Source organism: Bos indicus x Bos taurus, chromosome 7 (genome assembly GCF_003369695.1).
Source record: "Bos indicus x Bos taurus breed Angus x Brahman F1 hybrid chromosome 7, Bos_hybrid_MaternalHap_v2.0, whole genome shotgun sequence".
Taxonomy (NCBI): domain Eukaryota; kingdom Metazoa; phylum Chordata; class Mammalia; order Artiodactyla; family Bovidae; genus Bos; species Bos indicus x Bos taurus.
In genome coordinates, this window is record NC_040082.1 from 70081348 (window position 1) to 70106551 (window position 25204).

Sequence of the window (25204 nt, forward strand, 5' to 3'; positions counted from 1 at the left end):
TGCACTAGCATTTTAAGGGCCCAGTCCACTGCTTTTACTATATATTTGTCTAAATCAATGAAATTTTTTCTTTAATCTATTTTTATATATCTATTTATTGTCTTTTCTTTTCCACTTAAAGAAGACCCTTTAACATTTCTGGTAAGGCCTGGTTAGTGGTGATAGACTCCTTTAGTTTTGCTTTTATGGGAAACACTTTTTCTCTCCTCCAAGTCTGAAAGATAACCTTGCTGAATAATCTGGTAAGTGTTTATTTTTTCTTTTCAGAACTTTAAATACAGCATACAGTTCCCTTCTGACCTGATTCTTGCTGAAATACTGGCTTATAACCTCATCAGTTTTTCCTTAAATGGGACTAGTTGTGTTTCTCTGATTACCTTTAAAATTCTTCCTTTATCTTTAACATTTGTCACTTTAATTAGGATGTCTTGTTGTGGATTTTTTTGTGTACATCCTATTTGGTACCTTCTGTGTTTTTTGGACCTAGGTATCTGTTCCCTTCCCAAACTAGGGGAAATTTTAGCTATTATTTCTTCAAATAAATTTTCTGCCACGTTCTCTCTTCTCTTTCTAGATTTCCTATAATGCAAATGCTGATATTTTTGATGTTCTCCCGGAGGTCTCCTAAATTATCCTTAATGTTTTAGTTGTTATTTCTTTTTTTTTTGGTGGTGGTTGTGATTGGAGATTTTCCACTATTCTCTCTGTCAGATATCTTATGCGTTCTTCCATATTTTCCAATCTGTTGTTTTTCTGCAATGTATTTTTCACTTCAATTATTGTACTCTTCAGCTCTGATTGGCTCTAATTCTGTTGAAGTTTTCACTGTGTTCCTGTATTTTCTCCTGAGTTCAGTGAGCATCTTTATGATCATTACTTAATCCCTTTATTAGGTAAGTCACTTATCCCCATTTCACTGTCTCACTCTTTTGTTTGAACATATTTCTCTGTCTCCTTATTTTGTTTGACTTTTTGTGTTTGTTTCTTTGAATTTGGAAAAATATTTACTTCCTCCAGTCTTGAAGGCATGGCCTTGTGTAAGCACATCCCATATGTAGATGATATGTGCTTTTTCCCCAGCAGGCTGAATCCAGCTGGAGCAGGCACAAGCCAGTTTTTCCTGGAATGTGCTAGAACTGAGCTTGTTTCTTAGGACAGTTGTTCTTGAAGTGAGGAAAATGGAGGGGTTGGTCTCAAGGTGCACTGTGCCAAGACCACATTTGTAGGATGACTGTAGTTTGAGCCAGTGCAGGCCAGATTTTTCAGAGTGCATTGGGTTGGCCTGAGGTTGCCTTGGTCACATGACTAGGGCTAGAGTGAGTATAAGTGGCAGAGGTCCCTGGGCATGCCCAGACAGCTGGAGTTGTCTTGTTAGGGTATCTGTTGCTGCAATAGGCACAGGCTCAGAGACATGCTGGGGTAGCCTTGTCAATGTAGCTGGAGCAAAACACGCTTTCAAGCTACTGCATCTGTTCTGGAACTTGATGTAAATTAGCTTGTGCATAAGCACTCTAACAGCAGAATCCTGGGTTCCAACAGTTCTCTAGCTCTCATCGGTGTAAGCCCTACTGGCTTAAAAGCAGGCATTATGGAGACTTATCCTCTGGGTCATGCTCCCAGGACTGGGATGCCTGGTGTGGGGCTTAAACCTCTCACTCCTTAGGGAGGAGTTTTATATTTGTGATAGCCTCTCCTGATTTGGACACTTTCCAAGTGGCTCAGATGGTAAAGAATCTGCCTAAAATGTGTGAGATCTAGGTTCGATCCCTGGGTAGGGAAGATCCCATGGAGAAGGAAATGGCAACCCACTCCAGTATTCTTGCCTGGAGAACTTCATGGACATAAGAGCCTGGTGGGCTATGGTTCATGTGATCACAAAGGATCGGACACGACTGAGTGACTAACACATTCAAGACAACTGACAGCCCCTGTGCAACCACTGGTCACTCAGATCAGATCAGTGAGCAACCAACACACACAGACTCCTGCTTGTGGGTCACTGCTCCAAGGGTGGGGTCCTGACTAAATTGTGCTTTTGTCTTTCCTACCTATCTCAGTGTGCTTTTCCTTACATTCTTCATTTTAGATAGATGTTCTACAAATCTTTAGGCCATTCTCAGGTTTTTATATATGGATTTGTAGTTTTGATGTATTCATGGGATAAGAACAATTTGGGATGTTTCTCCTTTTCCACTCTGATCTCACCCATGTATGGTGACTTTTCATTTTGTTAATTATTTCTTTGCTGAGCAGAAGCTTTTTAGTTTGATTTAATTCTAGTTATTGATTTTTTTCTATCATTGGTGTTACTTTAGGTGTCATTCTAAAAATCACCGTGGAAGAGGTTTCCTCCATGTTTTCTTTTAGGTGTTTCATGGTATCAGATAATATTCAAATCTTTGATCTATATTGATTTAAATTTTTGTGAGTGCCACAAGAGTACAATTTTATTTTTCGGCATGTAGTTATCCAGTTTTCTGCTCATCATTTGTTGAAGATACCATCCCCCTTGGGAGTTCTTCACTCAGCATATATTAGGGTTTAATTCTGAGGACTCTACTCAGTTCCAATGAACTATGGAGTCAGTGTCTTGCTGTTTTAATTACTCTAGCATTGAATCCAGGAAGTATGATGCCTCTTGTTTCTTTCTTCTTTTTCCTGACCGGTTTGGCTATTTGCACTGCTCTGTGGTTCCACATATATTTAGCATTTTTAACTAATTTATATTTAATTGAATGATAGTTACTTTATAATATTGTATTGGTTTCTGTCATACATCAACATTACTCAGCCATGGGTATACTTATGTGCCCTCCCTCTTGAACCTCCCTCCTACCTTTCAACCTATCCCACTCCTCACAGAGCCCTGGCTTGAGTTCCCTGACTCATACAGCAAATTCCCACTGGCTATCTATTTTACATATGGTAATGTATATCAGTTCAGTTCAATTCAGTTCAGTCGCTCAGTCGTGTCCGACTCTTTGCAACCCCATGGACTGCAGCACGCTGGGATTCCCTGTCCATCACCAACTCCCAGAGTTTACTCAAACTCATGTCCATCGAGTCAGTGATGCCATCCAACCATCTCATCCTCTATCATCCCTGTCTCCTCCCTCCTTCAACTTTTCCTAGCATTAGGGTCTTTTCCAAAGAGTCAATTCTTCCAATCAGGTGGCCAAAGTATTGGAGTTTCAGCTTTAGCATCATTCCTTCCAATGAATATTCAGGATTGATTTCCTTTAGGATTGACTGGTTGGATCTCCTTGCAGTCCAAGGGACTCAAGAAATATTTCCATGCTATTCTTTCCATTCATCCCACCCTCTCCCCACCTGTGACCACAAGTCTGTCCTCTATGTCATCATCTCCACTGCTGCCCTATGAAAATGTTCATCAGTACCATCTTTCTACAATTCATATATATGTGTTAATATATGATATTTTTCTATTTCTGACTTACTACACTCTGTATAATAGACTGTAGATTCTTCTACCTCATCAGAACTGACTCAAATGTATTTCTTTTTATGGCTTAGTAATATTCCATCGTATATATGTACCTCCCTTTCTTTATGCACTCATCTTCAACGGACATCTAGGTTCTTTCCATATCCTAGGTATTGTAAATAGTGCTGCAATGAACATTGGTGTTCAAGAGTCTTTTTAAATTATGGTTTCCATAGGGTATATGCTCAGTAGTGGGACTGTTGAGTCACGCCTAGGTGGTGCTAGTGGTGAAGAACCTGCCTGCCAATACAGGAAACATAGGAGATGTGGGTTTGATCCCTCAGTTGGGAAGATCCCCTGGAGAAGGACATGGCAACCCACTCCAGTATTTTTGCCTGGAGAATCTCATGAACAGAGGAGCCTGGCAGACTATAGTCCATTGGGTCGCACAGAGTCGGACATGACTGATGCAACTTAGCATGCACCCACACGTGGAAGTTCTACTTCTAGTTTTTAAAGAAATCTTTATACCGTTTTTCATGGTGTCTGTTATCAATTTCAGGAATTTTTACATTCCCACCAACAATGTAAGATGATTCCCTTTTCTTCATATCTTCTCCAGCATTTATTCTTTGTAGATTTTTGATGATGGTCATTCTGACCAGTGTGAAGTGCTATCTCACGGACGCAGAGTCGGACACAACTGAGAGACTGAACTAAACTGAACTAGCTCTTACAATATACCAGGCTGGTTATTGGAAACTGCTCTTTTGTTTTCCACAAGGTGGCATTATAGTCTTTCTTGCCAACCGTCATGCTCTCTCTTCAGGCATCACTCCATGTTTATCAGAACTTGTTCTCCCAGACACACTTGGGAGTGCACACAAGGCGCCTGTGGCAGAGATGGGAGTTCTGGGCTTAGTGTTCATGCCCATCTGGGTTACCAGTGCACCTGCTAGGGAAATCCCTGGGGATGGTGCCCTGAGAGGCTTATGGGATGTTTTCCTGTTGAGCACAATCTTTTTAATAACCTTTAAATTCTTTTCTGTCTCTTTCCCAATATCCTCCATGCCATCAGTTGTAGAACTCCCACCTTACTACTTGAGAGGCTGGTGGAAAAAACTGAATCTTTCCAGCCGTGACTGTCACTTACTCAACACTTTTCTTTTCCTACAAGGAGTGGTCACCTCCATCTGATAAATCAGTGTTACTCAATATTTCCTTGGGGAAGGGCAGCACAGGGAAAGTTTCTTTTACTGTCCCTGCTGCAGTCAGACTGGCATTTTTCTTTTCACTCCAAGGATGAGCTTGACTTCTGCAAGTTTTCCCATGGGTGAGTGCCTGCCCAGTTCGGCATTTCCCTCATTTTTTGTCTGGTAGCAGACTAAGGAGTCTAGGCAGTTTCTCTGGCTCTGCTAGTTCTGCAGCCATATAAAATTTTACCTGTTGCTACCAGTTTGGCTCATGGAAAAAACTGCTCCCAAGTCCTTGAGAGTAAGATGCTAGGTAACAAGGTCTTGATTCCCAGGAGTCTGGAGCCCAGGATGGAGTAGAGAAGGCAGTACTCTTGTTTATATAAGACCCCTTGTTTCCACTGGGCCTCCCTGGTCATTCTGTCGTGTCTTCCAGATGGTGTAAGTGAGGCAAAAGCAGGAAAAGCAGCACCCCCCTTGCTTGTGTTGTTAAGAGTCTGCTTCTAGCTGGTTTCTGCTTTGAACTCTGGGTGCAACAGGGACAGCAGCTGCTGTAGGGAAAGTGGCAGGTGTGTAAGGAAGTGCTTTCTAAATGTAAGAGCAGGAAGATAGCTAGATATGAGCAGAGAATAACGGTTCATTGATCAGGTGGCAGGAAATCATACATCTTGTGAATGACAGGGAGTCTTGGGCAGACAAAACAGTAACCTCCAGATTGATAGAAACCATATATCTTGGGTGACAAGGATCCTAGAGGCAGACAAAGAAAGGTGAAGAAAGGTGGGAATCTCTGGTGTCAGAAGGTAAGTTTTCCCTCATTATGCTCTCATTACAATATAATTAGGCTTACAGATAAGAAGTTCCCATCATGCATCAATGCCTTGATACATCTAACCAAGATCAGATAAATATTATAAAGCAATCATCAATCAATTGATAGTAAATAAATATTTTAAAATGACGACAAACTGGAAAAAAAAAAAAAACAAACAAACAAGAACAAAAATCCCTCCTCCCCTTGGGAAAGTGGAACTGGGATAAAAATCAGAAAATACCCTTCCATCCTCAATGGATATTCTGCCCAAACATTTTTAACCAGTTTGCCAAAGGAACTCAGGGCAGTCACTCACATGATCCTGCCCACTCTCCCTTTCTGAGAGTGTACTGTCACTTAATAAATCCTCAGTTTGCTTTCTTGGACTCCGTGTCTTGTCTCTGAATTCTTTCTGCAATGAGACAAGAACCTACTCTCTAGTAAATTAAATAGAACAATGTTGCCTACACAAACACAAGGTTGGATTTACCACCCCCTAGTTCAGAACTCATTCTTTATTGATATGAGGGAATGCTGTGGAATGTAAGTGACTACAGTAATAACTGTAAGAGCAACTGCCTAAGATGAAAGTTGTGACTGCAAGGATTATTTACTACATTATTATATTGCATATGGAAATTGCTTTAGCTAATGAAGAAAGAGACCAAGACTAAAATCCTTCTCAGAGAGCTGTGCAGATCACATGCAGATTTGATCTCACTGTACCAAAAATTACTGCTCCACAGGTTCCTTATCTTAATGGACAAGATACTGGGTCATCTGAGAGGAAACTGGGTTACCCTCACTTCCCAGCCATTGCCAGGTCTGAAGCCTGACCTACTGGGTACAGGGACCCTGGGGACTGTGGGACAAATACAAGACTGGCAGGGGAAAGGATGAAGATCAAACTTCTTGAAGAAGATTAACTGTATTTTTAGAGTAGCTATAAGCAGTTGAGGCAGAAGAATAGCAACTTATTATAACTTGAAATGAAAAATCACTTGTGCATTTGCCCTAGGCCTGCTTTCCTAAAGAAAAAAAAAGGCTGTTAAAAGCTTTTTAGAAACATTTTAGAAACATTTCAAACAGGCACTGAAGTAGAAAGAATATAATGACCTCTCCTTATACCCACCAACCAGGTTCAGTTCAGTTCAGTTCAGTTCAGTCGCTCAGTCATGTCCGACTCTTTGCGACCCCATGAATTGCAGCACGCAAGGCCTCCCTGGTTACATAACAATTAATACCACGTTTCCTGTGTCTCTGTCCATTTCTTTGCAGAATACAATCCCAAATCAAATCCTAGACAACTTGTTATTCTGCTCCAACATAATTCAGGAAGGAATTTCTAAAAACCAGGGGCATTTTCTTACAGAATGTCATGACCTTGGCACATCAGACAAAATCAGAAGTAATCCTTGGTATTGGTTAATGCCTGGTGCACAATTAAATTTTCATAATGGACATAAACATATTTTGAGAACTAGTTTTTGGATTCAACATCTATATAAGGCCCACTCAGTCCCCTTTCTGTCTGTAACCGCCTCCCCACACCTGCCAGAGGTTAATTCTTTCTTGTAGAATGACCTCTGGAGTCCACTTATGCTTTCTATTTTCTAATAATCTTTGTAGTAGAAGAACACTGTATTTTCTTGTTATTTACTCATATGCTATTTTTAGCTTACACAGGACAACATTCTTGTCCCTAGAAATTCCGAGGTTAGAATTTAGGATATTTGCCTTACTGACTAAAACATATTGCAGAAACTAAAAGTTGAGAATTATGTTTTATTCAGTGACCTCAGTGAGGATCAATAGCCAAGATACAATCTCTCCAATAGCTCTGAGGAACAGTTCCAAAAATGTAAGGAGGGGGCCAGGATATATAAGAGATTTTGCTAGGAAAAAAAACAACAACAACATATAGTTGAACACCAAAAAATTACTGGTAATCACACAAAAAAGCCAGACATCTGAGGTTAATAAGTTTGGTGTTTTTCTATGTAAGGGCAGATCCAAGAGTCTGGGCCTATTGAAATCATTCTTTTGAGATATATCTTAATCATCTATGATGGTACCACATTTTTCTCCATACTGAATTCCCCTCAGGGTATAGCTGCAGGGGCTGATGGCTTTAAGGCCCCAACATCCTTCATTTACTGAAAAGGCAGGTGATCTTTGTCCACACACTCATGTGAGAAGAGAGAAAATGGATTCAGATCATGTCTCCTGGGTTCTGTAGCTCCAGCAGACATAGGGATACTCTGAGGTTGTGTATTAAATGTTAAGTGTGTGCTTTTTCGGGTTGGTGGTAGTGGTGGGTGGGTAGGGGATTATTGCTCAAAGATTTAATAAAGTCCCTTTGACCAGGGAAAGGTGACAATTAACTTAGAAATGCACTCTTGCAGATCCTTTCAAATGAAACAATTCTGGCATCCCACTGCCAAAAGGAACAAAATGAGAGGACAGAAGTGGGAGAGACTAGATAAGGACAGAGAGACAAAAAATGAGCAGAGAGAGAGACTGCTGGGAAAGGCATGTTCTGTGATAGCCCCACAAGATGGGCAGAGGCAAAAACCTACTTCTAATATCAAGCCCCTTGCACCCTGTCAGTGTTTTCAGTTCAAACCCAAGTGGATTCCTCAGTGGGTAAAAACCAGTCCCAGAGCCAAGGTCTGGGCAAGATCATTCAGGATTGGTCTGGTTGGAACCACACTGAACAGTGAAAGTCAAAGTCAAACTAATGAAGCGTCATCTGTTATCAGACAGATTACTCCTTTTAATTTTGTATCAGTGAGGTGTAAACACCTCACCTGTTTTCTTGCTGGATTGGTCTTAACAGTTTAAGGGAAAAAAGAGAGTGTAATTCAAGTTTGTTAATTTACTCACTTATGTGAGTACCGATTTGGTCAGCTGGCCAGGTAGTTTGCCAAGTAACCAAGCAAGAAATGAACCATCACACATTTTGAGCCATTACACACTTTGGCTCTGATATAGCAGTTTGACATATGAGGATTCATAGAACTTAACTTCTTCTCTTGACTATACTTGGTTCTGGAGAATTTGTTTTTATCCTTTATGTGAGGGAAAATGTCTGTAATACTGGAAACAAAAAGTGAACAGAGAACTGGGGGTGAGGATGAGAGCAGGTATTCATCCATTCAGGGGCGCATGCCCCAGCATGACCACTGACTTCTCAATCCATCTTCACTTCTTCATTCCAACTGTCATTTCTTCCTCTACCCACAACTCTGATCACTTCTGGCTTGAAAAGGACAGCAGTGAAGTGCTGGAACAGTCTAGACAGGAAGGTGAGTAGCAGGTCTGGAGAGGGAAGGTGTCCCCAGGTGCTTGCCTGCCCTGTGCTGCCATCCCAGATGCCCCCCTCTTCATTCTTCTCTTGTTCTGCTCTCACTCTCCACCACAGGTTGCAGAAAGGTTCCCACAGGCCTGGCAGGTACATCTCAGCATCTCCCCAGTGATGGCCTCCACACATGCTCACTTCTGTATAAGGGAGCCTCATGTCTGGAGGCTTGTCCTAGGCCACTTTTCAGTGTGCTCTGCACCTTGGGTCAGCTCTTTCCTGACCAGTAGCCATCCAAGCATTGATTTCCTGAGGGAAATTTAGACCAAGAATGTCACCTGTCATTTTGGTAAATGAAGAATGTTGTAGCTTCCAAGTTATCAGCCTCTGCAGCCAATTCAGACTGTGCATGCTTAGGGGAACTGTGGATGGGATGGAGATAAATAGGATGCTGTCCCTAGAAGTTAAGATGCATATCAAAGGTGTAATTCAATACGCCTAGGCACTTGCAGCTTCTCATACTTAGAAAAGCATTAAATTCATTAACTTGAGATGTCAGATTTTCTTTCATTAGAAGTAATCTTTTCATGTTCAGACTACCTGGGCTTCTTTGCTTTTGTTTGCAAAAACTCCTATATGTCCTGACTCCTCACTTACCTTTTTGTTTTGCTGAAAGTTTTCACTTTCATCTCACGTTCAAAAGATTTGTTAACAAAATAAGCCACTCGCTATATACAAATAAATAATACAAATATTTATTAAAAAATTATCTAGCTTACTTTCAACATACTAACAGTAAAAGAAAAGAGAAACAGAAAAAGCAGAAGATACATCCCCAAATTGGGTTTTGACCAACATCCAGACTCAATCAGCACTGGGAAGTCCCGTGTCACAGCACATCTGGAGTCCCAATTGGGAAAAATGTCCCAGGCAGCGCATCTGCTCTATGGGTGAGACTTCAAAGACTGCAGTTTAGAGTTCCTGCTTATAATCTCAGGATGGATTGCTCTTCTTTGTCTCTGAAGTCTAAACAAGACTATTCATTTAATTTCCCTAACAGTCGGCCCCAGGATTGTTTAGGCTGAAGAACATAGGAACAAGGCAAAATAATAGAGTCTTATTCATTCTATAAGTAACGATGTAGAACATATTTAGGTTTTAGTGAAAACAGTCCATTCACAATAATTGATGGAGTGTTCCAATAAGCAGAGTTCTCAAACTTCAGTTGGTCCATACAGCAGTCCTGCCATAGCCCTGTCACAGTCTGTCAGCAAATGGGTGCTATCAAAGCCTAGATAATTTAACCACCTTTGCAAAATTATATGATTTTATGCTTCTACTGGCCAACAGTAGGGCAGGGGATATTTTTGTGTTACCATTTGGAGATCCATTTGCTATATTCTCAAAGAAACAAACTTACAAGAGGGTTAAAAATGCATAAAAGCAGAAGAGCTGTCAAGGTGCCTAGAAGAAAGGCTAGAGAGGAGAATCAGGACCAGACACTGGCCCATGATGTTAGTGTTTCTGTAGGTATGAGAAGTAAAGTGAAGTGAAAGTCACTCAGTCTTGTCCGACTCTTTGCGACCCCATGGACTATCAGTCCATGGAATTCTCCAGGCTAGAATACTAGAGTGGATAGCCGTTCTAGGTATGAGAAGGCTCAAAAATTTGGGCTCATTAAAAAAAAAGAAAAAAAAATCATTACTTGAAAAATCTGACTATCTGAAGGCCTGCTTTGTCCATTTTTTCCACAGAATGAGTGCTTTTCTGATATCCACCCTGAATTCCTTTCAAGGGGTTGTGAAGTTCAGCAGTTGTAGTGGCCATGATTTCATCTTTGCAAGCGCAGTCTACAAGTGCCAGTTTCCAGTCAGCAGGGCCCCTTTATAGCTACTGATTTGACCATGCTTTGGGGGAATTTCATGGCCATTATGTCTCATGGTGCTGGAAAGGCTTATTTCCAGGTCTAGTGAAGATTCCATTGGTATGCCACTCAGTGTGCTGTTACTGGACCAGGCCCTGTGAATAGCAAAAGTCTCTTGGTCCACGAAAATATTCCCTCTTGTCGCTTCTTCCCATATCTAGAGTTACATTATTACAATCATCAATCATTGATCTCATATGGAACTATATATATATATATATATATAATTTTGTCAGTGGCTCAATCACCTACTTGGTAATGTAAGAGACAGAAATTTTTTGAAACAGGCAACATAGAAAATAATATAACTAGCAGTTATCAGTAGGGTCACAAGCCAGAATTTAAGTCAAGAACTTTCATTAGGTATAGCCCAGTATACCACAAGTTATCTGACTTACTTAAATGATTATAGCCAGGGGTTAATCTCCTGGTTTATACATCATGGAGCATTTGATCTTTATCCAAAGATTAACTACTGATACAAGTTTTAGAAACAAAGTTAGAGTATCCTTTTAACAACTTAATTAAAATCTAAACAATACAACATAACAACAGGGAACTATCTCAGAAGTGAATAACAAGATTAGAATTAGATGTTAGGTGAAACAAACATTTTTCATTGTGAGGGCATTAACCCTGCAGCCAGGGAAGGCTTTAAACCTGTATATAAAAATGAGGTTTGTCAAGGAGATGTCTCAAATTTCCCATAGCCCTGACTGCTTAATTTACAACTTCAGCAATTTACAATTTAATTGCTTACTCATTTTAAACCTCCCGATTTAGGAGGAGATTATTCCCATGTTTTAAGAACATCAAGGGGCTTCCCTGGTGGCTGAGCTTGTAAAGAATCTGCCTGCAATGTGGGAGACCTGGGTTCAATCCCTGGGTCAGGAAGATCCCCCTGGAGAAGGGAAAGGCTACCCACTCCAGTATTTTAGCCTGGAGAAGTCCATGGACTGTATAGTCCATGGGGTCACAAAGAGTCAGACATGGCTGAGCGACACTCACTGTCAAGGACATCAAGATAGCAATAGTTGGACAGTCAGGGGTTAATTTTGTAGAAGCATGAGAAGCTTTATCTACATGTACCATAATCTTCATAGATCCCTGTAAAATAATACTTCTTTACTTCACCAAAGTAGCAAAAGATTTTAAAAAACAAATATAAATCACTTAAATTCAAAGAAATTCACAATCTGTTATCAAAAGCTGCATTCTAAGAAAACTTTGTCCTCTTAACAGAGAGATAAAACCAAATTCCAGTCTGCTACCAGGTTACTGTTAATAACAAAATTTGTTTATCTGGTTAATCTTAGAAAAGTCTTTTTCATAAATTTTGAAAACTAGCAGTATTCCTCTAAAGGCATCAGAGCAAAGCCATGGAAAGTATGTTTAACATCTGATTATATTGCAATTGACAAAGGAACCTGGTAATTGCTGTGACATGTAACACTTTAATATGATAACCAGAATTAAAATTGACAATATTTTATCAGGACATATCAGATCTTTATGAATTCCACAGAATTTAGGATATCTATATTAGTAAAATCAACCATACAGTATAACCTGAGAAGATTTATCATTACTTCAACAGTACTTCCCATGTACTTTCATGTGTCAAATGAACCCATGCAGTTTATTACCTCTATGGGAGATCTCAGGGCTCTCTGAAGCTTCCCAAAGTCAGCTAGAGGTCAAAAGAACTTCATTAGTCTTAGGAAGTTTTGCCAAAAATTAACAGGGTTTATAACACTCAGTCAGATAGGATCATATAGGTCATTGTGAAACAGCAGTTATTTGCTTAGCCACAGTTAACAAAAGATTTCAAAGGTGAACATATAACAGATCACTTCAGAGGTAAAGACATTTAAAATCCATTATCAAAGGCAGTTCAACATCTCAAGAAAAATTATTTTATGCACAGAACTCTTTTCTTGGAGTCCACTTTCAATAAAATATCTCTTTTAAAAAAAATCATTTTGTTCATTTTAAAACAACCACCTGTAAGTCAGACCTACTTTCTTTTTTTTCTTAATAAAATGTAATTTCATTTCTCATAGTTTTTTCTTTTCTAAAAACACATCTTATTTTCCTTAAGCAACCATTAACTGTCCTTTATATTAGCATACTGTAGATTGTTGAACATAAATACCAGTGATAATTTCTAAAAATACTTGCTTTCATATACAAAACATCTCAGGATGGCACCAAACATATTCATTAATAGTCCAAAATCTCTCTAGCTGCTCTGTGAGAGGAAGTTAGTGTTCAGTAATTAATGTCTTCAAATCTTATTTTGTTGACCTAGCTATTCAATAAATTTTCATCACTTAGTTTAGCAGAACTCTAGAAATTCAAGTTACCCCAACCTGGAGAGACTAATTTAGACAGACAATTCTAAAATACAATTATTCTTAATAGAGTTCATTTAAAAGCCCTTGTCCCATTTATATTTCTCTTTTTTTAAGAAAAATTTTCTTCACTTGAGTTATTTTCCTTGTTGACAAATTTAGCTTACATTAAAGCTAGGCACAATAAAAGTATTATACAATGTTGATGACTCAAGACATGTCTTAATTATGTCAGGCGAGTGTATTCCCCTCAGTTCTGTCTCATCACAACAAAGATTTGGACTGACGGACATTAAAGCCCTCGGCGTGTCACAGCTCTCAGGTCTTGGACAGACCGTGTTATAGCTCTCAGGTCTCAAAAGGACTGTTTTATAGCTCTTAGACAAATCAGTGTTACAGCTCCGTGTTACAGCTCTATTTTATTTAGATAATAACAGGAAAATCCATCCTCGAGGCGTGAGGACATGTCGACCCAAAGATGCGAAGAGAAGAGAGCCTGAGACCGCGTGCACACGCGCGCGTGAGAGCCCCAGCCCTTTGGCTCTTCTTTTTATAGGTTTTTTTCTCCCCCTGGGCCTGCCCTATGTAAATTGGACTAGCCAGGAGTGTTGTTTGTTCTGCCTGAGGTCCTTCCTTTGTTCTATTTTTGAGGGCTTTTCCCTTCCTTGTCTTTTAGCCACCACCATTCTGGACTTCTGTTTCCTATTCTAACTACCTAACAATTAGATCAGCAAATAAACATTAATACTAGATATTTAATATTGAATATTTCCCAGTTCACGTGAACCTGAAATTCATTTAGGTTAATTTCTCTTGTAATTGATTTGTAACTTAACTATTCTTTAAGCCAATTGAATTAGAGCTCATTTAGAAATCAACCCCATATTATCCAAAAACAAAGACACATACTGAGACATAGATAAATCCAGACAGACAAAGATCTCATAGTTTTCCACTTGAGATTTAAAATGTCTCTTTGACTCTTTTCTCTCTTTTTTTTTTAACCTTGGCTTGAAATTCTAATTTGCTCTGGCAAACTGGGCTCTGTATTTCAAGGACGTGACAAAGGTTGCATGCTGTGCTAAATCACTTCAGTTGTCTCCAAGTCTATGTGACCCCGTGGACTGTAGCCCACCAGTTTCCTCTGTTCATGGGATCTTCCAGGAGATCCTCCCAACTCAGGGATTAAACCCGTGTCTCTTGGATCTCCTGCGTTGGCAGACAGATTCTCTGCCACTAGCACCATCTGGAAAGCCCAGGCAAAGGTTAGCTTCAAGTTTTTTTCTAGGCAGGCCTTTGTAAAAAGCTAGCTGTTTTAAATTGCATATGCAAAAAGAACTGGTTTTGCAGTTTCGAAGGAAAAAAAAAATCATTTTAACCAGTTTTCTCCAGAGTCTAAAGAATATCATGGCCATCCTGTGTCATAAAAGTCATTTTTCCTTTCTCCTGTGTTTCATAGTTTTACAGCTAAAATATAGACCAAATAGTGTTCAAATTGACTCTGGTAACAGGGGCAGGGAAAAAAAAAAAAAGCTTGCTAGAGGAGAAGGAGTGGAGGAAGTTGGGGTTCCCTTGCCCCTACTGAGAGATAGGGAAAGATAGAAGGGGATTAGCTGATGGAGAGGGAGACAGTGGCAGATGGGGCCCGGGGTGGGGTTGGGGGCGGGGCGGGGGGCGAGGATGGGGTGTGGGGAGGGGGCGGAGTGGTGTAAGGCAGCAACAGGACAAAGAAAGGAGAAAGAAAGGGGGATGGGGGACACTGTTAGAGCTGTGGGCTATCTCAAGGGAGAGCCGACTTAAAAAGTGACGATATGATCAACTAAAATATAATTTTGGCATTGTAACATGAACAATCGTCCTCACAAATAGCATAATTCTTTTTTCCAACTGTAACTTATTTTCAGACAATTTCAAGTTAAATTCATGTGCCTTCCAGTAAGGAGAGGAAGATCCAACCTCTCACCTAGCATGGCACATTCTTAACCTTGCTCAGTCATTCTTAACCTTTCTCAATCAGCACAAGCCGCAAACATTCAATAGCTTCTAAAGTTTTGGCCTGCTTTAAGTTTCCAATTCTCACACAATTCAGTGAATACATCCCATTCATTAGCTAATGAGCAATAAGGTGAATCTTTCCATCCAGGAATAAAAACGTCATCAACCTTAATCTCTTGCTTCTTAAAGAGTGGCATTGTCTCACAAATCCCACTCACAGCGCCAATTAATGTTTTGCCGAAAGTTTTCACTTTCATCTCAGGTTCAAAAGATTTGTTAACAAAATAAACCACTCATTATTTGCAAATAAATAATACAAATATTTATTAGAGAATTATCTAGCTTACTTTCAACATACTAACACTAAAAGAAAAAAGAAATAGAGCAGAAGATACATCCCTAAATTGGGTTTTGACCAACATTCAGACTTAATTAGTGCTGGGAAGTCCCGTGTTACAGCCCATCTGGGCTCCCAATTGGGAAAATGTCCCAGGTAGCACATCTGCTCTGTGGGTGAGACTTCAAAGATTGCGGTTCAGAGTTCCCGCTTATAATCCCAGGATGGACGCGAACTGATATCATCATCAATTTGTGACCAAATTGCAAGCCTGGTTTCCTGTTAATCCTGTTTATTTTGCCTTGTAAAACTTGGAATGTTGTTAAGACTGGGATTTGGTTGGCCAGGCCCCTTCCAATTCAGTTCAGTTCCGTCGCTCAGTCTTGTCCGACTATTTGTGACCCCACGGACTGCAAAACGCCAGGCTTCCCGGAGCTTGCTCAAACTTATGTCCATCGTGTCAGTGATGCCATCCAACCATCTCATTCTTTGTTGTCCCCTTCTCCTCCCGCCTTCAATCTTTCCCAGCATCAGGGTCTTTTCAAATGAGTCAGTTCTATCAGGTGGCCAAACTATTGGAGTTTCAGCTTTAGCATCAGTCCTTCCAATGAATATTCAGGACTGATTTCCTTTAGGATAGACTGGTTTGATCTCTGTGCAGTACAAGGGACTTTCAAGAGTCTTCTCCAACACCACAGTTCCAAAGCATCAGTTCTTCGGCACTCAGCTTTCTTTATAGTCTAACTCTCACATCCATACTCGACCATTGGAAAAACCATAGCTTTGACTAGATGGACCTTTGTCTCTGCTTTTTAATATGCTATCTAAGTTGGGCCCCCTCCAGGGGCTCAACAATCTCAAGATTCCTCCCCCATTTTATCTCTGCTGCTGCAAGTCTTACACTCATACCAGGCAGTCACTCCCAGTCACTCCTAGTCAAGGCAGTGTCCAGCAGGTTAGAAGCAAGGTCAGAGGCCCACTCCGCTTTGTCTCTGAAGTTAAGCAAGACTATTCATTTAATTTCCCTAACGCTCTTCAAAACAGTCCTTCAGAGCTATCTGAGAGGCTGTTTCCCAAGCTGAAATCTTCAATAATGCCCTTAATAAAAGATAATTCTCAACTTTTAGATTCTACGGTTTTTTGTTTTTTGTTTTTTTAGTTGACAGAAGTAGCTAAGACCACAGAACTTGAAAATGGTTTCTTTCCACCTTGGTTAGTGTGTGTGCATGGGGTCAACCTCTGCTGATGGGTACTGAATTTGGACTAGTAGAAATGGAATTAGGGTGAGGCAGAGACTAAAAGGCTTGTACCCTGGAGTTCCCAACACCCATGAGCTAGAAAATAGGGGGCTTGATTAGGAGAAACCTCTTCCAGACTCTGTTTTTTTAGTTTCTGATCCCTATTAAGTTGGGGTCATACACACCAGGTTAAAGGAGAGTGGGGAGTCAGAGCTGTTGCTCAAATAAACCTGTGCATTTGTGAAGTGGCATATGTCCATAATTGTTTATTACAGATTTACCATAGATGGAAAGAACCCAAAACCTATCCATGGAGACTAGCTAGGTATGTGATGATGTATCCATATGAGTAGACTATTGTGTGACATGAAAGAATGAGAATGTTTTCTATGTGCTGACGTAGAAAGATCTCTACACTAGATCGTTTAGTGAGAATGGATGTCTATTGTGCTATTTTTGCAGAGGAAAAAAATTCAATGTTATTTCCTCACATATGCATAATGAAGCTATGAAAATATATCTACAAAAAATTAGGCTGACATGTAAGAAGACTCACATGAAATATAAATAACAAATAAATAAACATTTTAAAAGACATAAAAGACTTACATAAAGATTTATTCACATGTTAGAACTTCACTATTGTAGTAGTGTAGTGACCAGTATCGGAGAAGGCAATGGCACCCCACTCCAGTACTCTTGCCTGGAAAATCCCATGGGCAGAGGAGCCTGGTAGGCTGCAGTCCATGGGGTCGGGAAGAGTCAGACACAACTGAGTGACTTCACTTTCACTTTCACGCATTGGAGAAGGAAATGGCAACCCACTCCAGTGTTCTTGCCTGGAGAATCTCAGGGATGGGGGAGCCTGGTGGGCTGCCATCTATGGGGTCGCACAGAGTCAGACACGACTGAAGCGACTTAGCAGCAGCAGCAGCAGTGACCAGTATGTAGTATGATCAGTCATTCTGTGGATTCAATTCAATCTCAGTCAAAACTTCAGAAGGATGAATGGATTGACAGATGGATGGATGGACTGATGGAAGGATGGGTGGACTGATGGAAGGATGGGTGGATGGATGGGCTTGTGTTTTTTTTATATCCCTTCCCTTTTGAACGTCCTTCCCATCTCCCTCTTCATCCCACCCCTCTAGGTTGATACAGAACCCCTGTTTGAGTTTCCTGAGACATACAGCAAATTCCCATTAACTATCTATTTAGTGTAAGTTAATCTATTTAACATAGATAAATGTTAAACAGTGTAAGTTTCCATGTTACTCTTCCCATACATCTCACCCTCTCCTTCCCTCTCCCCATGCCCATAAGTCTATTCTCTATGTCTGTTTCTCCATTGCTGCCCTGTAAATAAATTCTTCAATACTATTTTTCTAGATTCCATATATATGTGTTAGAATATGATATTTATCTTTCTCTTTCTGACTTACTTCACTCTGTATAATAGGTTCTAGGCTTACCCACCTTATTAGAACTGACTCAACTGTGTTGCTTTTTATGGCTGAGTAATATTCCGTTGTGTATATGTACCAAACTTCTTTATCCATTCACCTGTCAATGGATATCTAGGTTGCTTCTATGTTCTAGCTATTGTAAATAGTGCTTCAATGAACAATGGGATACATGTGTCTCTTTCAATTTTGGTTTCCTCAGGGTATATGCCTAGGAGTGAGATTGCTGGGTCATATGGTGCTTTTATTCCTAGTTTTTTAAGGAATCTCCATACCGTCTTCCATAGTGGCTTACATTCATTAATTACATTAATTACATTACATTACATTAATTAATTACATTACATTAATTAATTACATTACATTCCCACCAATAGTGCAATGGATGGGTTTACCAATTTAATATTCAAAACTAGAGATAAAGTTCACATAGCATAACATTTGCCATTCTAAATGACCAACTTCCTGGCTTTAACATTCACAGTGTTGCACAATATTCATGTAGTTCCAAATATTTTTATTGGCAATGCAACTTTGGAATATTTGCCAGAACATTTTCAGTACCTGAAAAGGAAACTCTCTACCCATTAAGCAGTTACTCTTATTTCCCCTCTTCTGATTCTTCTAGCACCTCTCAGTTTCTGACGACTGCTACAACAGAGTACAATAACCTGGTAAGCATACAGAAATGGAAATGCATCTTCTCACAGTCCTGAAGGCCAAGAGTCTTAAATCAATATGTTGGCAGAACCATGATATTTCCAAGGTTCTAGGGGAGAATTCCACTGTCTGATTTCTGAGTCTGAAGAAAAATGCACAACCTAAAAGTTTAGAGTTTTTTATTCAGAGACAAAATTGAGGACTTAAGCCTGGAATGCAGGCTCTCAAATATCTCTAAGGGACTTCTCTGAAGAGGTAAGGGAGGAGCCAGGATATATAGGACATTCTGCAAAAATGACCAGGTTGTTGGACCATCAAGAGATTACTGTTGACAAGGGTGTCCACTCTCACCACTATCATTCAACATAGTTTTGGAAGTCTTAGCTACAGCAATCAGAGAAGAAAAAGAAATGAAAGGAATCCAGATTGAAAAAGAAGTAAACCTCTCACTGTTTGCAGATGACATGATACTATACTTAGAAAATGCAAAAGAAACTAACACAAAAATTATTAGAGTTGATCAGCAAATTTAGCAAAGTCGCAGGATACAAGATCAATACACAGAAATCACTTGCATTTCTATATACTAACAATGAAAAATCAGAAAGAGAAATTAAGGAATCAATCCCATCCACCATTGCAACAAAAAGAATAAAATATCTTGGAATAAGCCTACCTAAGGAGACAAAAGAACTGTATATGGAAAAGTATAAGACACTGATGAAAGATATCAAAGATGACATAAACAGATGGAGAAGTATTCCCTGTTCCTGGATAGGAAAAATCAATATTGCGAAAATGACTATACTACCAAAATGTGATCTACAGATTCAATGTGATCCCTGTCAAATTACCAATGGCATTTTTCACAGAACTAGAACAAAAAATTTCACAATCATATGGAAACACAAAAGACCCCAAATAGCCAAAGCAGAAAGAAGAATGGAGCTGGAGGAATCAACCTTCTGACTTCAGGCTATACTACAAAGCTACAGTCATCAAGATAATATGATACTGGCACAAAAACTAAATATATATATATATATATAATCCATAAAAGATAAATTCACAGAGGAAGACTGCCTCTAAGTTATTCTTTTGCACATAGTTGTCCAGTTTTCCCAGAACCACTTATTAAAGAGGCTATCTTTGCCCCATTGTATTTTCTTTCCTCCTTTGTCAAAAATAAGGTACCCAAATGTGTATGGGCTTATCTCTGGGCTCTGTAGCTTGTTCCATTGGTCTATATTTGTTTTTTTTTTAGTGTAGATTGCCATCCTGATTCTAAAATTCATGTAGATGTGCCAAGGACCAAGAATTAGCAAGGCAACTCTTGGGTTCCAAGACTCGTTCTCTGGAAACCTTTTAGGTACCAAGAACCTGCTTCCTTTTGCCAGCTCCATGTAGGTGGGAAAGACATCTTAGGAGAGGAGAAGTGCAAGGAAGTCACAGCCCAGGGAAGTTGTTCAAGGTCCAGGGAGGCTGACGCTGTCTATCTTCCTGAGCAGATGGTTTCAGACCTGGAAGACAGCATAGGAACTGAGATTATGTGAAGAGCTGCAGAGGCATGACTAAGAGCAGATTTCAAAGCAGTGGAATGGGAGGAGACTTGTGAGTGCTAAGTCGCTTCAGTCATGTCCTCCTCTTTGCGACCCTATGAACTGTTGCTTGCTAGGCTCCTCTGTCCATGGTATTCTCCAGGCAAGAACACTGGAGTGGATTGCCATTTCCTTCTCCAGGGGATCTTCCTGAACCAGGGAATGAATCTGGGTCTCCTGCACTGCAGGCAGATTCTCTACTATGTGAGCTACCAGGGAAGCCCTATCAGTCTGTTATTACTCACGGCACTGTTTGTCATCTGATGTTCCTGTTTCCAGAGCAGTGAGGACCTTACTATTTGCCAGGATAATTCTGCCTGGTCTTACTCTTCCCTCTCCTTCCTTTCTTTCCTCCTTCTGTAAAGCAATCACCTGGATTACAGGGGATTGCTGGTCACTTGAGGGAGGCAGGAACAGAGAGATTTGGAGCAATCACTTGTTTACTTCCTTTCTGAGCAAATTCAGAGTCAGGGTGACAAGACTCCACTCTGGAGAGACTGACTCTTGCTCCTCAAGATCCAGTTATCAAGAGATTTGATAGACTGTCCAGGTCCTGTGAATAGAGTACCTAGATAGTATCAGATCAAATTAATGGGCACCTCAGAAGTAAGCATGTTTTCTTTTTATTGTTTGCATGCATCTAATGTTTTGCCTTAAATAAATTTAAAAACAAGGTAGAAGCATAAATATAAGGTAAACATTAGGTGTTTAAAAAACACACACACACACACACACAGCTGTTTATGAATTTTCCACCCTGAGGGTAGACGTGGGCAAGCACTGGGTTAGACAGTTCCTTCACTTTGCATGTTGAATTGTGTCTTAGTCCAATTTCCAAGGAAAACAGAGCCTGAGAAAAATAAGTGCTGACACTTTAACATATCCCTTCAGTGAGGGCTTCATCAACTTATCTTCTTTCAGCAAATAATTAGAAACACTCCTCATGTGTACCACCACTACAAGGGTGGTCTCAAACTTGAGCATATAGCAGAGTCCTGCAGAGGAGAAGAGGTCCTAAAAACTGGTTCTGGGCCCACCATTGCCTCTCTAATTGAGGAAGTTTACAGTGGGGCCTAGAATTTGAATTCCTAACAAGACCTCAGGGCACGGTGATACTGAAGATATGGGATTATTCTCTGAGAACCACAAACCATCATCATGTCACTTCTAAATTTTACTTCAGCACATGTCACCTCCTCTGCAAAGCTCTGGGCCCTTCAGCTTTAGGCCCTAGCACCCTTAAAAGCCATATCTACAGCTCCCTCCTGCCAGCATTTTGTATAAACAGTGTTTCCTTTCTCTTCTTGATAATTTTATTTTAGAAATAAAGGTGTGAAGAGTCCATGTTGAAATATTGTCTACTGATTGTGCCTGTGGGCAGCTGCTCATCACAGCACAGACTTGATTTTGAAGAAGTTGATCTCCTCCCTCAATAGTTCCATGTGTGTAGAGATAACATTTCTGAAGATCTTGTGTTAACTCTGGGGAATTTCAGAGGAAGAAGCTATGAGTAAGAGATAAAGGAAAAATCAGAGAGAGGAAGAGCTGAGGATGTAGAATACCAGATGTGAAATCAGAGGAGTTTTTTATAGCCCAAACATGCCCTTGCCCTGGAAGGAGTCTGGGGTAAAAGAGGAGGTGATCAGCAAAAAACACATGCCCAAAAAAATCTATACCTTTGTGGAGTACCCTAGAACCTGAACCTGAACAGCTTAGGTTCCCATAACCTAGGAAGTGCACGAAACCCAGTGCCCACTTTGGAGTTCCCCTGCAGAGCAACACGGAGCCTCAGCAGTATAGACCAGGATAGCATACACGCTGTGAGCTGGGGCAACCCCAGCGTGGTCCATACACTGCAAACACTCCCCACACACGCCAGTGATATTTGTTTGCAGTATTCCTCCCTTCCCAGAGCACATCTGAACAAGTGAGCCTAAATAAGTGACCACCTTCGGCCCCTTATGTCAGGGCAGAAATTAAACACTGAAGAGACTTGCAAACAGAGGAAGCCAAAATAAACAAGAAGAGGGAACTGCTCTGGAAGTGACAGATGCAACAGATTAAAACCCTGTCGTTACCATTGACTAAGCATTGGAAAGGGCCTATAGACCTTGAGAAGAAGTATAAGCTGGAATAAGGAACTATCTGAAACTGAACTGACCCCATACTGCCCTCAACAGCTCCAGAGAAATTCCTAGATATATCTTGCTATTATCATTTTTTATTTTTAAGTTCTTTATTACTCTTTTAATTTTCATTTTTATAACTTATTATTACCTTGCAAAAAAAAACCCCTTCTATTTTTAAAACAAATTTCATATATATATATTTTGTGATTTTGTTTTGTATTTTTAATATTATATTTTTGAAAGTCTAACTTCTACTCTAGATTTTTAACCTTTGCTTTTTGGTATTTGTTATCAATTTTGTACCTTTAAGAATCTAATCTTCAGTACCCATTTTTACCTAGTGGTGTGATTACTGGCTTGATTGCTCTCTCCCCTTTTGACTCTCCTTTTTCTCCCGCACATCACCTCTATCTCCTCCCTCCCCCTTCTTTTCTGTACTTAACTCTGTGAATCTCTTTGCATGTTCTGGGCTGTGGAGAACACTTAGGGAGCTGATTACTGGCTAGACTGGTCTCTCTCCTTTTGACTCCCCCTCTTCTCCTCCTGGTCACCTCTTTCTCCTTCTTCCCTCTTCTCTTCTCTGTGTAACTCTGTGAACCTCTCTGAGTGTTCCAAACTGTGAAGAGAACATAGGGAATTGATTACTGGCTAGATTGCTCTCTCCCCTTTTGATTCCCCCTCTTCTCCTCCTGGTCACCTCTATCTCCATCCTCCCTCTTCCTTTCTCATGTAACTCTGTGAACCTCTCTGGGTGTCCCTCACTGTGGAGAATCTTTCACCATTAACCTAGATGTTTTATCATCAAAGCTGTATGGATGGAGAAGTCTTGAGGCTACTGTAAGAATAAGACTGAAAGCCAGAGGCAGGAGGCTTAAATCCAAAACTTGAGAACATCAGAAAACTCCTGACTCCAGGGAACATTAATCGACAAGAGCTCATCCAAAAGCCTCCATACCTACCCTGAAACCAAGCTCCACCCAAGAACCAACAAATTTCAGAGCAAGACATACCATGCTAATTCTGAAGCAACACAGGAACATAACCTTGAGCATTAAAATACAGGTGCCAAAAGTCACAACAAAACCATAAACACCTCAAAACTCACTACTGGACACTTTATTGCACTCCAGAGAGAAAAGATCCAGCTCCACCCACCAGAACATTGACACAAGCTTCCCTAACCAAGAAACCTTGACAAGCCACTCGTCCAACCCCACCCACAGGGAGGACCTCCATAATAAAGAGGAACCACAGACTTCCAGCATACAGAAAGGCCACACCAAACATAGAAATTTAAACAAAATGAAAAGAAAGAGTAATATTCAGTAGGTAAAGGAACATGATAAATGCCCACCAAACCAAACCAAAGAGGAGGATATAGGGAGTCTACCTGAAAAAAAACCTAAAATAATGATAGTAAAGATGATCCAAAATCTTGAAAACAAAATGGAGTTACAGAAAAATAGCCTGGAGACAAGGATTGAGAAGATGCAAGAAATGTTTAACAAGGATCTAGAAGAAATAAAAAAGAGTCAATCAATAATGAATAATGCAATAACTGAGATCAGAAGCACTCTGCAGGGAACCAGCAGTAGAATAACTGAAGCAGAAGATAGGATAAGTGAGGTGGAAGATAGAATGGTGGAAATAAATGAAACAAAGAGAAAAAAAGAAAAAGAATTTTAAAAAAATGAGGACAACCTCAGAGACCTCTGGGACAATGTTAAATGCCCCAACATTCAAATCATAGGAGTCCCAGAAAAAGAAGACAAAAAGAAAGACCATGAGAAAATACCTGAGATAATAATTGAAAACTTCCCTAAATGGGGAAGGAAATAGCCATCCAAGTCCAAGAAAACCACAGAGTCCCAAACAAGATAAACCCAAGGCAAAATACCCCAAGGCATATACTAATCAAATTATTGAAGATCAAACACAAAGAGCAAATATTAAAAGCAGCAAAGGAAAAGCAACAAATAACACACAAGGGGATCCCCATAAGGATAACAGCTGATCTTTCAATAGAAACTCTTCAAGACAGGAGGGAATGGCAAGACATACTTAAAGTGATGAAAGAGAAAAACCTACAACTCAGATTACTATACCAAGCAAGGGTCTCATTCAAATATGAAAGAGAAATCGAAAGCTTTACAGACAAGCAAACACTGAGAGAATTCAGCACCACCAAACCAGCTCTCCAACAAATGCTGAAGAGTCTTCTCTAGAAAGGAAACACAGAAAATGTTTATAAAGTTGAACCCAAAACAACAAAATAAATGGCAACAGGATCATACTTATCAATAATTACCTTAAATGTAAATGGGTTGAATGCCCCAACCAAAAGACAAAGACTGGCTGAATGGATACAAAAACAAGACCACTATATATGCTGTCTACAAGAGACCCACCTCAAAACAAGGGACACTTACAGACTGAAAGTGAAGGGCTGGAAAAAGATATTTCATGCAAATGGACACCAAAAGAAAGCAGGAGTAGCAATACTCATATCAGGTAAAATACACTTTGAAATAAAGTCCATGAAAAGAGACAAAGAAGGACACTACATATTGATCAAAGGATCAATCCAAGAAGAAGATATAACAATTATAAATATATATGCACCCAACATAGGAGCACCGCAATATGTAAGGCAAGTGCTAACAAGTATGAAGGAGGAAATTAACAATAACACAATAATAGTGGGAGACTTTAATACCCAACTCACACCTATGGATAGATCAACTAAACAGAAA